At 40.0% G+C, this 13,117-nt stretch overlaps 1 long non-coding RNA gene across 1 annotated transcript; it reads right to left on the minus strand.

Moving 5' to 3' along the window:
- Positions 1-225: 225 nt before the first annotated feature.
- LOC120226686 lies at positions 226-11,498 on the minus strand. Its single transcript, XR_005527084.1, has 4 exons — positions 11,264-11,498; positions 10,032-10,148; positions 730-845; positions 226-621 (listed from the first exon to the last, which is right to left on the minus strand). It is a non-coding gene; the product is annotated as an uncharacterized LOC120226686 (long non-coding RNA).
- Between the last annotated feature and the right edge of the window lie 1,619 nt (positions 11,499-13,117).

A 13,117-nucleotide genomic window follows, 5' to 3' on the forward strand; every position in this document is an offset into this window, starting at 1 on the left:
CTTTTAAAAAAACATAAAGAACTTTGCCTTTAAAGCACTTATTTGCTGCTTTATAATATGTGGACATAGTTTCAATTTGGATGATACCAAGGACTGCTGAGTAATAACCAGGGTTCTTTCCACTCAGTTCTGCATGCATGTCATCTTTGATCTCAAGTGCACTGGTAATTAGTGCCTTATTTTAATATCTTCACTAAAACAGTTCAGGCATTTAGAAACAAAGTATCAATGAACTTAACATTTACTTTAATTCATTTTATAAATAAGCAACTGAGAATTTTGCTCCAAGTGGCTGCTAGTGTAGCCCATTCCATAAATGGCATTCTCCGAAGCATAAGGCACAATATGATATGAATGCAGCTCTTCATAATAAAGAGACTGAGAACAGCATTCCTGTACCATGAACTTCAGCCGTTTTCTTGTATCAGAATAAGCAGTCTTATAACAGGGAGCTTCTTTAAAGTATTCATAGCTCTCTTTCTCCGTCTCTAGATGTATCTTCCTCAGCAAATTGTTAATTAACACAGACCTTCTTAAGTAGGTTTCTGGGTCTTCAAGAAACCTGAGCTTCTCCAGAGAAAGTTTGAGAATGCAAGTCCTGTCCTCAGGCAATATCAGGTGCTGGAAAGCAAATACACTATTATCTATTTTTAGAAAAAAGAAAACTAGAGCTTTTTGCTCTTGACAAGACTTATAAAAAGGAAAAAATAATGATAAGTAAACCCTTACTTTTGGAAAATACCCATGGTAATCTTGATGTAAATCTTCTTCTTCTGCATATTTTCTCTTAAAGTAGGCTACTTTCGACGTTGTTAATGTATATGTTAATACCTTTGTTGGATAAGCTAAACAAAATAAGACAATGGGAGAAAAGTCAGATTTATTGTGGCAAAGAGCATTTTATAAGTTCTGTTTATAAGAAGAAACTGTTGGTTGACCCTGGAAAAGAAAATTCTATCTTCATTTACTAAGCAATATGATAAAGTCGTCAGTAGCAATTCTTTTGTTACCAAAAGGCCTGTTTGTAGGTAGTTGCCACTACTCAGACCCAAAATAGATGTTCCAGGTTGGAGAGTTATATGTATTGCCTTACGTTGCTCTTCAAAAATGAATACTTACCAATCTTCTATTTAATTTCATGCCATGTAATGTCAAAATAGGCCCAAATTTAAAGTTTATTCACAAAATCAATGGAAAGAGGGAAGTAATTTTTCATCATTTACTTAAACTCGCTAGTTTACAAAGGGAATATAATGTTGCTAGATTAATCTAGGTTAATCCAATTAGTGTAAAATGGTTGGTAACCCAATTACACTTTAAAGAAATAATCATGTGTGTCCATAGACAAACCGTATGATATGGTCATGGTATGACCATCCTCATAACACAGAGGTTAATCATATGGAAATGAGAGGTGTAGCATTCTATCAAACTTGAGCTTGGAATAATATCTGAACATGAAAACTTTGTTCTCTCCTTTCAAGTGCTGTTCATGGTTGGTGGGTTCGAGCCCTATGTCAGGCTCTGTGCTGCTGGAGCCTGCTTCAGATTCTGTGTCTCCCTCTCTCTCTTCCCCGGCCCTGCTCTAGCTAGTGCTCTCTCTCTCTCTCTCTCAAAAATAAATAAACATTTAAAGAAATACTATTGCTTTTGAGGATTCTGCCTTTTTAAAGGAAAGACATAGTGTTCTGAAAGATTTGCAGAAAGCATTTGGTTTGAAGGGAGTTCTTACTATATACTGTAGGTGGTGCTCATATCACAGAAAACAGGCAAGTTCAACACTAAAAGCAAAGGACAAGTAGCACTGAATGAATTTAGAATACAAATTGAGTCCTGGTTAGTACATACTCTTTCAACCTCAGAGGACTGAACCAAAATAAATGTTCATATTTATACGTCATCTATTTTATTTTTTAATTCACACCTTCAAATACTTCTAGGTATTGAAACCATTTGATTCACAAATGAGTAATAATGTGTTGATTAAATAAATTTACCATTAAGACTTTTTATCTTTTTATTCTAACACCTTAACTTTTTAAAATCTTAAATATTAAAAATATGTTATTCAAGAACCTGCTTCTTCTAGCTTTTCTTCCAATTCAGCAACATCTGTATAACACTTCCTGCAACTTTGGGTAACTGGGTGGTTTTTCTAAACCATTAGGTAAAGCTACAAAAATGACATCTAACGCATTCCAAATTTTCACTGATACCAGTGTAGACTGTAAACCCAAGAGGGTCTTCAATTAGAATTGACATGATCTGTAAGGGCAGTAGGAATTTTAAAGCACTGGTGCGTCTGACCTAAAAAGAGAGAAATGTGCAATGATCATTCCCAACTGAAGCAACAACAACAGTTGCCACTGTCTGTATGGGGTCTCTGAATTCAAGAAGTAGAATACTCAATTTAAATGGAGTATTCACAGATTTCAAAAGGTTGGGGAGAAAGAAGAACAAAACGTATGTACTGAAAACAAAGAAAGCATTGCTGAATCCAGTTTTCTCAGCCGCTGTTTTTTTGGTTTGGGGGTTTTTGTTTGTTGGTTTTTAGTAGACTGTGTTTTTTTACATGTATTTTTAAAGCATTTCATCAAATAATTAGGTGAAGCTTTGGGTTATTCTGTGATGACAATTAGTTATTGTGACTGAAATCTTTTTTAACTGTTTAACTAGTTGATGTCACAGTGGTTCTCAAGTGTTGGAGAGCATCAGAATCATCTGAAGGGCTCTTCAAAACAAATTGCTGGGTCGCACACCCACAATTTCTAATTCAGGAGCTCTGCACCAGGAGATCATTTACATTTCTAACAAGTTTCCAGGTGACCCTGAGCCTGCAGGTGTGGGGACCACATTTTGAGAGCATTGGACAGGCATGGTAGTTGCACAACAGCTAGTAGAAAAACAGAACATTCAGCCCATCAACTGATTGCCTTATCATCCGGATGTCAAGCAATCAGCTTGATTGATTTTTGTTGTTGGTGGTGTTGCTATCGCAACATTGGCTACATTGGCTTCGATGCTGTAGCATCATGAACAAAGCCAGACTGCCTTTTAACTAAATACTGAAGGAAGAATGAGGTCACTTTTCAACATAAATTCTGGGTTCACATTCTGAAGTATCGATGACTGTTATTAGCATTATAGCTGGAGAAGTCACTTTAAAAAAAAAAAAGTAAGGCCCAAAGGATTATACAGTAGGAAAGGATTGATGAAAGACTTGGAAAGAAGAATGACTTTATCTTAGCAAACATTTTCATCTATGTATATTTTGCCTTTTAAACATCTGCTCATTTTATTTTCCAAAGGAATGCAATGTCTATAGCATTTAAGACCAAATGAAAACATTTGAATGAATGATACAAGGCAGGGAAGGTGGCAGCTTTGGAAAACCAAATGTCAACTAAACCAAGTGATACTCAGGGGAAGATATTTTTAATTACTAGACCAAGACCAGAAAATTATACTAAATGTCTCCAAGGTTCACTGAGATCCAGTTTGGCTATACTGGAGAAGTAAGCCTCAGATACAGAACGTATTAGACCCTGAAAACACAGTAAATTCTCAGGGGTCCAGATTTGTATCTCAGCTCCATGGACAACACACTTAGCCACTTAGTTTATTGCTCTTAAAAAACACCCCCAAGGGTTGTTGAAATGCTGAAAAGCTTTCACAGCTGGTATTGGTTTGACAATTACTTCCTTGCAGGCTGTTTAGCTATTTGCAATGTTTTTGGCATAAATGTTTTTGGAGGATGCTTTTAGCCACTTTGAGGCTAAAATATATAGCAAACATAAGTTCCTACATCTGTTTTCTTGGCTGGATTGAAACTCAAAAATTTTGGAGCTGGAAACTTATTTATTGACTACCTGATTCGGCCTCCAAAGTTTACAGATGAGGAAACTGTGGCTCAGAATGGTTCTGTGATTTACAATCAGTACAATCAGTACAATCGGTTATGTGGGTATGAGTTTGGATTTTGAAGTCAGGTTGAAGTGGGTTTGAATTCCAGGTCTGCTGTTTCTTAGTTGTGTGGCCTTGAGAAAATCACATAAACATGTCACAAGTCTCATTTGTAAAGTGGGGATAAAATATCACTGGCTCATAGGATTGTTGAAATAATTCATGGAAAGGGACTGACACTGTGCCAAGCAGATAGTAAGCACTTAATCAAAGGCAAACAAACTCTTATCAGTGCCAATAGGCACAGACCTGTCCCACAGACACAAATCCCAGCTGGCCTCCTAGCTCTGACTCTAAGACTTTTTTCTACTGCCCTTCCTTCCAGAGATACTAGACTGTAATTTGAGAGTTAAAAGACTACAAAAGAATATTTCAAATGATCAAGTAAAAAAAACATATATGGTATGGGTGCTATGATGACTCCAAGAAAATGTTTCTGAATTTCTTGCCACTGATCATACATTTGGGATGAAAGAAATGGACATTGTTTCTGAAACATCCAGATAGTCATTTGGAGAATTTAAGTTACTCTAGATATCCAAAGAAATATGCCTGTTATGATCCAGAAAACATGTATAAACCTGTTTATATCATTCTCCCATAACTAAAAAGCCAAACTCAACCCAGAGAGTTGAGATAGAAAGGGAAAAAGTGAAATGATTTTATGTGTTCATTTTCACTGTCCTGAGTTCTGAGAATAGCATATAAATTATAAAGCTGAATTAGGCTGCGTCTAAATTTATCTCCAAAGGTAAAATGGTTAATGCTGGCTTGAATACTCACACATAAAATACCTATGTCAGGCTCAATGTATTTCACAGTGCAAAACTTCAAGAAGCAACACATTAGAAGTTAGGGAACAGAATGACTGCCCCCATCATTAGGGTTCCAGCAGCACAATTTATACACATTTTAAAAATAAATGTTTCGGGGCGCCTGGGTGGCTTAGTCGGTTAAGCGTCCGACTTTCGCTTAGGTCATGATCTCGCGGTTCGTGGGTTCGAGCCCCGCGTCGGGCTCTGTGCTGACTGCCAGCTCAGAGCCTGGAGCCTGTTTCAGGCTGTGACTCCCTCTCTCTCTGACCCTCCCCTGCTCACGCTGTCTCTCTCTCTCTCTCCTAGAAATAAATAAAACATTAAAAAAAATAAAAATAAAAAAAAATAAATGTTTCAAATGTAATTACAAACGATTGCTCCTGCGCTCCTCCTATTGCTCTGCGCCTGCCTCCAGACATCTGAAATCCTATTATTACATGAGTGATTTTGTTAGGTACATGGCCCAGGGGCAGTACATTAAGGAAAGATCATTAGCAAATTAATTTACCAACACTTTGAGAGAACAGACAATAATAAAAGAACAAGGCCCATCATGGCGATCCATTCTTTGTCTGAGCCTGCAAAACCTGAGAGATGGTGAAGAAGTGATGGCTTCCACATATCTTCATTTTAACAAAGTTTCCATTCTCTTCCCTACAACACCTTGATCAATAAACTGCAAAAACTGAGCTGAGATCCTCCTATTACATGTGCCTTTGTAGCCACAGACGAAAGAACAGTCTGATCAATTGGAAGAATAAGGTGGGGTCTTGCCTCCCATCAGGACAAACCATGGGCCCGGACTTCCAGTCCCTCACTGATTTCCCTTTACATGGCATTAGCCTGGCGTGAGCCTTAGGAAGTACACGTCCCTACCTAACTACATAATGCATTGTAGTCGCAAAGCTAAAACACATCCTTCCTTAAAGATGACAACCACTTTTGTTTAGAAAGAGCTATATCATCTGTCACTGTTAGCTGCATTCTTCAGTCTTGCCACATGGCTTAAAATACTTTGACACGATTTTCTAGTGCTGTGAAAGAACACTAGTTCAAATCCCAACTCCACAATTTATGTGCTTAGTTGCTTCAGGCAAAGTATTTAAGCTCAAAGAGCCTGAGTTTCCTCATCAATTAATTGGAGGAACAATATCAAACTCACTGAGTTGTATGTGAATTAAGGGAGATGATATTTTAAAAGCACTTACTCAGCCGGTGCTTGCCACATTTCCACACATTTTCTACTCAATAAATTTTAGAGTGAGAGTAGTGATCTCATTTTTGAAATCATAAATATGTGTTCTATTAAGCAGTACTGTGTTATAGCAGGACATTTGTCCTCTCTTGTGTTAAGCATAGCAGCGCAAAACATTCACAAGTGCACTCAAGAAGGTGGATGGAAGCAACGTTCAAGGCTGCAATACTGCTTCTTTTTTAGACCTTGAGTTTTGTGATACCAATTTCCCATCAGTTTTATCCCTTATAACCCCTTGCCTGGCACACTTCTAGGTAATATATTCTATAGAGCAGAACTCAGTGGCAGTTTTTAGCTCCAAATCAATGGAACAATCTGTTTCTACAGATTTATCATCCACTCCAAGCACAAGATTGACTTTGCTGGCAGCTTAGAATTAACAACAAGTTGTAGCTCCTGGCAAAGTTTCTTAGGAACTTCCAGGGATAATGACAAGACAGAGAAGTTTCCCAAGACCAGAAGCACTGTCTGGGACTGGTTTCCATGTCCCTTGGGATAGCCCCAAGTGTACACATGGAATAATAAATAAAATACCACTCTTCCACAGCCTATCTTGTTCTACAGTTAATGGCCTCTGAGTCAACGAGAACCTTATTAAATGGGATATGACCAGCCATGTAATCATGAAGTTACCTTAGTTGCTGCACCAAAGCTTAACTTCTGCCATAATCTGGTCCTATTAATGACAGACACCAAGTGCAGTATGTTTCATGGGTAATAAGTTTTGTGCTTTACCACTCCTCAGAAGTGCATTCTTTATTTTAATTTTTTAATGTTTATTTATTTTTTAAATAAAGAGACAGAGAGCAAGCAGGGAGGGGCAGAAAGACAGGGAGACACAGAATCTGAAGCAGGCTCCAGGCTCTGAGCTGTCAACACAGAGCCCAACACGGGGCTCAAACCCATGAACCGCGAGATCATGACCTGAAGCAAAGTCAGATACGTAACTGACTGAGTCACCCAGGCACCCCCATTCTTTGTTTTAAAGGGTGATGCTCCCTTGCACTACACCTTTCACCTTGGAGAGTGGGAATGAATCAGGAAGAAAACTGGCAGAGCACTCACATTGCTAGATATAGATTCCAAGAGATACCTTACTGATGAGATATGTTGGGAGAGTTATAACTTCCTTAGATACCCAGGTCTGTTGCTCAAAGAGGATGGCTTTTCAATCCCTCATATGTGGACTGCAGAGATCTTCTGAAAATATACTTAATCTATATCACCTTCGTTGTCTTCCACTTTGCTACCATCTTCAGGTTTGAATATCTCGCCTACAAGATTTAGCCAGGTACCCCAGAAGGGTTGTAGAAAAAGATAAGATGGACTAATCATTAGCTTTTCTCATTAAGAATTTGCCCCAGAGTTGAGTGATTCTCTGCCTTCACTAGTATTGCCTGATTTGTGTCACCATCCAGAGTTGCTCTAGTGGTAAAATGTCCCTCGTTCACAGGTTCCCTCTCCTCTAAAGACTTTTGGTCCTTCATTAAATTGCATTGTGTTCAACACCAGCACTCTACTTAAGTTAACAGCTGGTTTTATCCCCCACATCAGGTATGGAGAGATGAGCCATGGAACAGTAATGCAAGTAGCACATGCAGACAGAACTGACACTCGAGGCTCTTGAGCTCTGATTCTCTTTGCAACATCCCCAACATTTCTTGACGTTTATAGTCAATGCTCCCTTTTAATGATCATTTTAAAAAGAATACATACTCTGATACACCACAAGAGAGGGATTTCCCAGCTTCAAACCTGCCCCTCCTCCCCTTCTAAGCATCACTGATATTTGAAAGAGTCTTGTATCTCTACCTGCCAAGAAGACTTTTTGCCACACAGTACAAGATGAAAAAAATCTTTTTAAAAAATTCTAACCATAAAGCTATATCATAATACTGAATATAAACACTCTCAAGCCCTTAGTACTTTTTATTAATACCCCCTTACGACCCCCACTGAGAAATACTGCAGTAAACTAGATGGCTCTGTTATTAGCCTGTTAACATAAATATGATCCAGAAAAATTAAAAAGAATACTTGTGTTAGCCTAAAAAGGGGAAACATTAAAATAATGTATTGACACTAGCTAAACAGACAACTTCTTAGGTTGGGGGGAGGGGGAACTGACAAGGAGCTGCTCCCCCCAAAATGGAAGTTGCACTTACTTCTTCATCAGTTTTAGTGGTGAATATGTATGGTCAGTTTACCCCTCTGCTTTTGAAATCATTATTTTATTTCACCTTTCTCTAGGTTTCTGAAGCATGTTGCTTTGACAAATAGAGCAATCCAGCTGGTTATGCCTCAGCTTTAGAGCTATTGTAAGGGTGTTGGTGTTTTGACAGCTAACGCCAGCTGGCATGAGTCCTCAGTGAAGAGCCCAGGGCTTTGGCATCTTGATCAAACCTTTCAACATTTCTCCATGTTTCAAAGCATCTTATAAATCCCAGGAAAGCAACATGGCATAAAATTAAACATGGAATGTTCATAGACACATACACACTTCCAAATAGAATATATGAGGAAAAACTGAAATTAGAATGTGGTTTCAGTTTTAACCTGCTTGATCTCAGCTTGATCTAAGCCTTATAGTCTGAATGCCATCCTCTTTTTATAACTCATCATACGTACGAGTAGAGCTGCCATTCCCATCGACAAGAGTGACTAGATCCTGAACTACAAAGTGGTGGAATTTTTTTTTACACTCTTCCTTAGGATCTAACAATATCTCTAGAATTAAACGCTTATATTATAATGATACCATTTGATTTAGTTTTATTTATTTAAAGCTAATTACCATGATAAAAATTCCTGATGAATTACTTTAAACAGATATGTTCATCAAAAGTGTACCGTATATATTCTGCACATTATACATTCAGGATAAAATCAAAATTAAAATTTAAGAACCCTTTTCACTTGACCTTCTTGATTGCAACAGTGGTCTCAATGAAAGTGTAGAGCTTTTCATGTAAATTAAAGGGCATCAAATGATTTTAAACTCCTATGCATATTACATAAGAGAGAGGATGTGTATAAATTACTAATGCACGAGACTAATGCATATGCATGAACCAATACTTGTGGCTTATTCAAACTTGCCTCAGATTGATAGCATGGCTAGAATTCTACATACATCTCATGGCAGATGAGAGTAAATCTTACAGGTCTCCTTGGATTTGTTTCTTACCATAAAATATAGTACTTATAATGGAGAAAGGAAAAAGGGGTGGTGGTGCTAAAGGCAAATGACAGTGTTAGTGGTCATCTAAAATGTTTACAATTATTAAACTAAAGATATTTCAATAAGTGACTATGGACACCAGTACCTTTAATGTCTTATGATAATCATATAAACTATACAATTAGACCAGAATAAATTTTCAAATAGATTTCTAAATAAAACTGCTCAGTCATTTACTTTTACAAAGAGAGGCAAAGTGAGGGAAGAAACACAGCATGCTATATTTTCATGAATTTGATTGCAATTTGCTAGGCTGGTTACCTACAGGATCGGCACATGGATAGCTCAGTCCATGTGAAAGTTAAACACAGCACTGGAGAGCTGAGCATTCATTAAATGATTGTATTCTGACTTGAAAATTTGGTTTCAGATGCTTAACACTCATAAGTTTCTATTATCATGACCTTAATGCAAATTAAATTTTTAAAAAATCACCAAGATCTCTTTTTGTGACTTGGAGACTTCTCTTCATTTCCTTCATTCATACATGCACCAGTTTGCTCATAGGGCTTCTGCTTGACACGCTCCCCACGGCAGGCTACCTAATTTGGCCCACCCTATTCACATGGGTCTTAGAGAGGAAAATCTGCCAGCCCACAAATGTCCTCTCTACAGAAAACCTCTATTGACTTCTACCCAGCAACCATCTATATAAACAACCCCCTATATTGATCTTGTAAGTTATGGTAATGCTATATTAGCATTTATTTCTCTTGATACATATCTAAACAGTAATTTCTTTTAAGCTGGTGATTACCTGGTAAAGCTGAATCAATCTGAAAAGTGTATTTCTAGGACAGCTTCAGAAAATCTGGTGAGAGTTCCCCTTTGCACAGCGAGCATTTCTCACAGCCTCAGGCTCATGAATGGCTACCTGAGATTTTGAAACACAGAGACAGATGCAAAATAACATCGGAAGAGTCAGGACTGCACTGACTTTAACTGGTTATCAAGTCAGGAGAACGCATACAGTAGGAGGATACTACGAAAGATGTTCAAGGTGGAGCTGTTCTGGACCAGATAGATTAAATAGATTAACCTTCAAGCACACACCATTACTTTAGTGTTCTCCAGATTTAATTTTAAACATAGGGAGCCTTAACTATCTTAAGAAATTTGGAAAAAAGTGAATAACTGATTTCACCAATTATTTACTGGGAGATTACTTGGGGGGTGTTATTGGAGGGTTGATTTTTTTAAAAAATCAAGGTCAGATATACTTAATTTGTTTTTGAATGCCGGGTTTTGTATAATTTCAAGATATATTCTCTCTGAAGTTACAATCCATCAGTTAACTCAAAACTAACTCAGTCATTCTCTGTACTACATACTATTTCTCACATTTGAAATAGCCAAATGGTACTCTTTCGTTGAAGATAGTTTTTCTTTAAAGGGCCATGTTTAACTGCACCTTTTCTACATGGATGTATGCTTACAGATCTCATCATCTTCTATATTTAGAGAGATGAGCTTTCCAAAGGAAGATAGGCAGCCAATGAGGAGGATCCCATCAAAAGAGAGGTGAGTTACTATGGTTACTTTTCAGGAGATTGAGTAACAGTGAACGGCTGCTCCGGCCAAATGGACCCTTTCCAGAGCAGGACCTAAAAAGATTGTTGCTCTCCATACGTGTTGATACAATTAATCCACACTGCACGATGTCATTTTAGCCGTAACCGCAGGCTTTCTATGGGTGCTTACTGCTCCCAGCTCTCCTCGCCACACACGGGCAGCGAAGTCAAAGGAAAAACAAGGAGGGCTGAAAACTTCCGAACACAAACCTAGTATCGACTGACATGGGGACTCCTCAAGAACCAATTCCATGATTTTTAAAATATGAAGCCAGGTTATTTGAGACCACCATCTGGCCGCTTTTCAATGACTGGGAGTGGAGTAGGATCCCAGAACAGTCCCTATCCTCACCCTCAGTGAAACGGGTCTTTCCTGAGCCTCAGAGAAAGGCACATTGCTGGCTGAGTCCGGACGTACCTTGTGAGCTGGGTCCGCCGACCAGGAGATGGGCGCATGCACCTGTTTCGTAGAGGCGCGGGGTTCGGTGCTCCCTCCCGCTTTAGAGGCGCTGTCACTCTTCACTCGGGCGCAGACAGCAACGGCGGCGACGGCAGCGCGACAGCGACAGCGGCAGCAGCGGCAACTGCAGCTCGGCGGGCAGCCCTGGCTCCTGCAGGTCGGTCCCTCCAGTCTCTGAAGCGCCTCTCGCCTCTCGCTCCGGGTTCGGAACGCAAGGCGGGCGCGCAGCTGTTCTGCGCTCGCATTGGACCAGAGGGAGCAGATGTTACCCGGTTGCTAGGAGCGTTGCTAGGAGGCGATGACGCCCCTCCACAGCTCAGGAGCAACTTTCCTGTAGGTCGGATGCGCTGGCGGGGGCTGCTGGGAGCTAGGTTTGAGAACAGGAACGAGGAAGCGCAGCGAACAAAGAGCCCCGAACGGGGGGTGGGGTGGGGGGGTGTCCTTTCCTTGCTACTGTTGGGTCCTGGAGAGGTGGGGAGCTGCGGGTGGTGAGAGCCGCAGCTCTGCGCGCGGGTCTTCGGGCCCTGCTCCCGTGGGCCCGGGCAGGTGATGGGGGGCCGCTCTTCCCCAGGCAGGTCACTCGGAGCAGGCCGTAGCTGGGTGTCCCCTGGGGTGATCAGGTTTGGGAATGGGAGTGGGATGGTACTTTTGGTGGCTGAGGAAGCAGCAGAAGTTGGTGCATTTTAAACACCGAGACCCACAGGAATGCTCTGCACCTTGGGGCAGGACCATGGCAATGGGAGAGATGGAGGAGGGTGTGTATGGCCTGGGTGAGGCGTGTGGGATGGAAACTATAGGAACTTCTGCCTTCTGGGGTTCTTCTCCCCTGCGTGTTCCAGTTTGTAACTTTCAGGTTTGAACAGTTATAGATTTTGAATTTAATCCATGAAAATCAGACCAGACTCTTGTTCCTTTTAGCACTGGCTATGACTGCTTACTGGTATGGTGCCAAAGATTTCAGAAAAAATGACCCTGAAGTCTTAGATACTCCCTTTATGGAGTTAGAAAGAAAGTCTTCATTTTGATCCAATGGCTAATTAAACCCTCAGGCTAATATGTAAGCTTCTTTAAAAATATACAAAAGTAAAGATACTTTTCACAAAGGAGACTGAAGAAGGTATGCATGTTTCAGTCCTTTACACTTCAGTATAAGTTCACCTAAAAGGATTGATTGTATTGTCTTTGATATCACACTCCAGGTATGCTTTTTTTTTTTTTTTAAATCATTGCTTTTTGTTGTTGCTGTTGTTGTTAAATGGAGTTGTTATTCATTGGTGGGAGAAGAATGATGAGAAGGTCAAAGTGGACAAATTCAGGCAGCCAGTGAGCCAAATTAATGAAGGGAAAATGACAAACGTATTAGAAAGTTTGACCAAGGCAGAAGGGGAATCCCTCAGAGAGGGAATCTCATTGAAGAAGGATATACACCACTTCCCTGGTTCCCTGTAGGGTCAGGCCAGGGCCTGGAAGGAAGAGAGCACCACTGGGAATCAATTAAAAAGAAAAGTTGCTGTGTTCAGAGCCAGGACAGGGCTGCTGTGCAGTGTTCTGTTGACTCCTGCAATGGTGGCCATTTTGCAAGGCTGAAGGGGCTACACGAAGTGGTCCTACAAATCTCACTGGCCCTGCTTCCTCAGGCACAGGACCAACTGAACACCTATGACCAAACTTGGAGTTAACAATTCGTTAGCCCTAGGGTTTGAAAAGCCAGTCACCTTGTGCTAATAATGAACCTGACCATAGGAATCCCATAGCAATGTAGATCAAATCATCACAGGCACCCTTTAAATACCTTAGGATTTTGTCAGTTAT

This window comes from Hyaena hyaena, unplaced genomic scaffold (genome assembly GCF_003009895.1).
Source record: "Hyaena hyaena isolate Hyena2069 unplaced genomic scaffold, ASM300989v1 scaffold_1802, whole genome shotgun sequence".
Classification (NCBI taxonomy): Eukaryota; Metazoa; Chordata; class Mammalia; order Carnivora; family Hyaenidae; genus Hyaena; species Hyaena hyaena.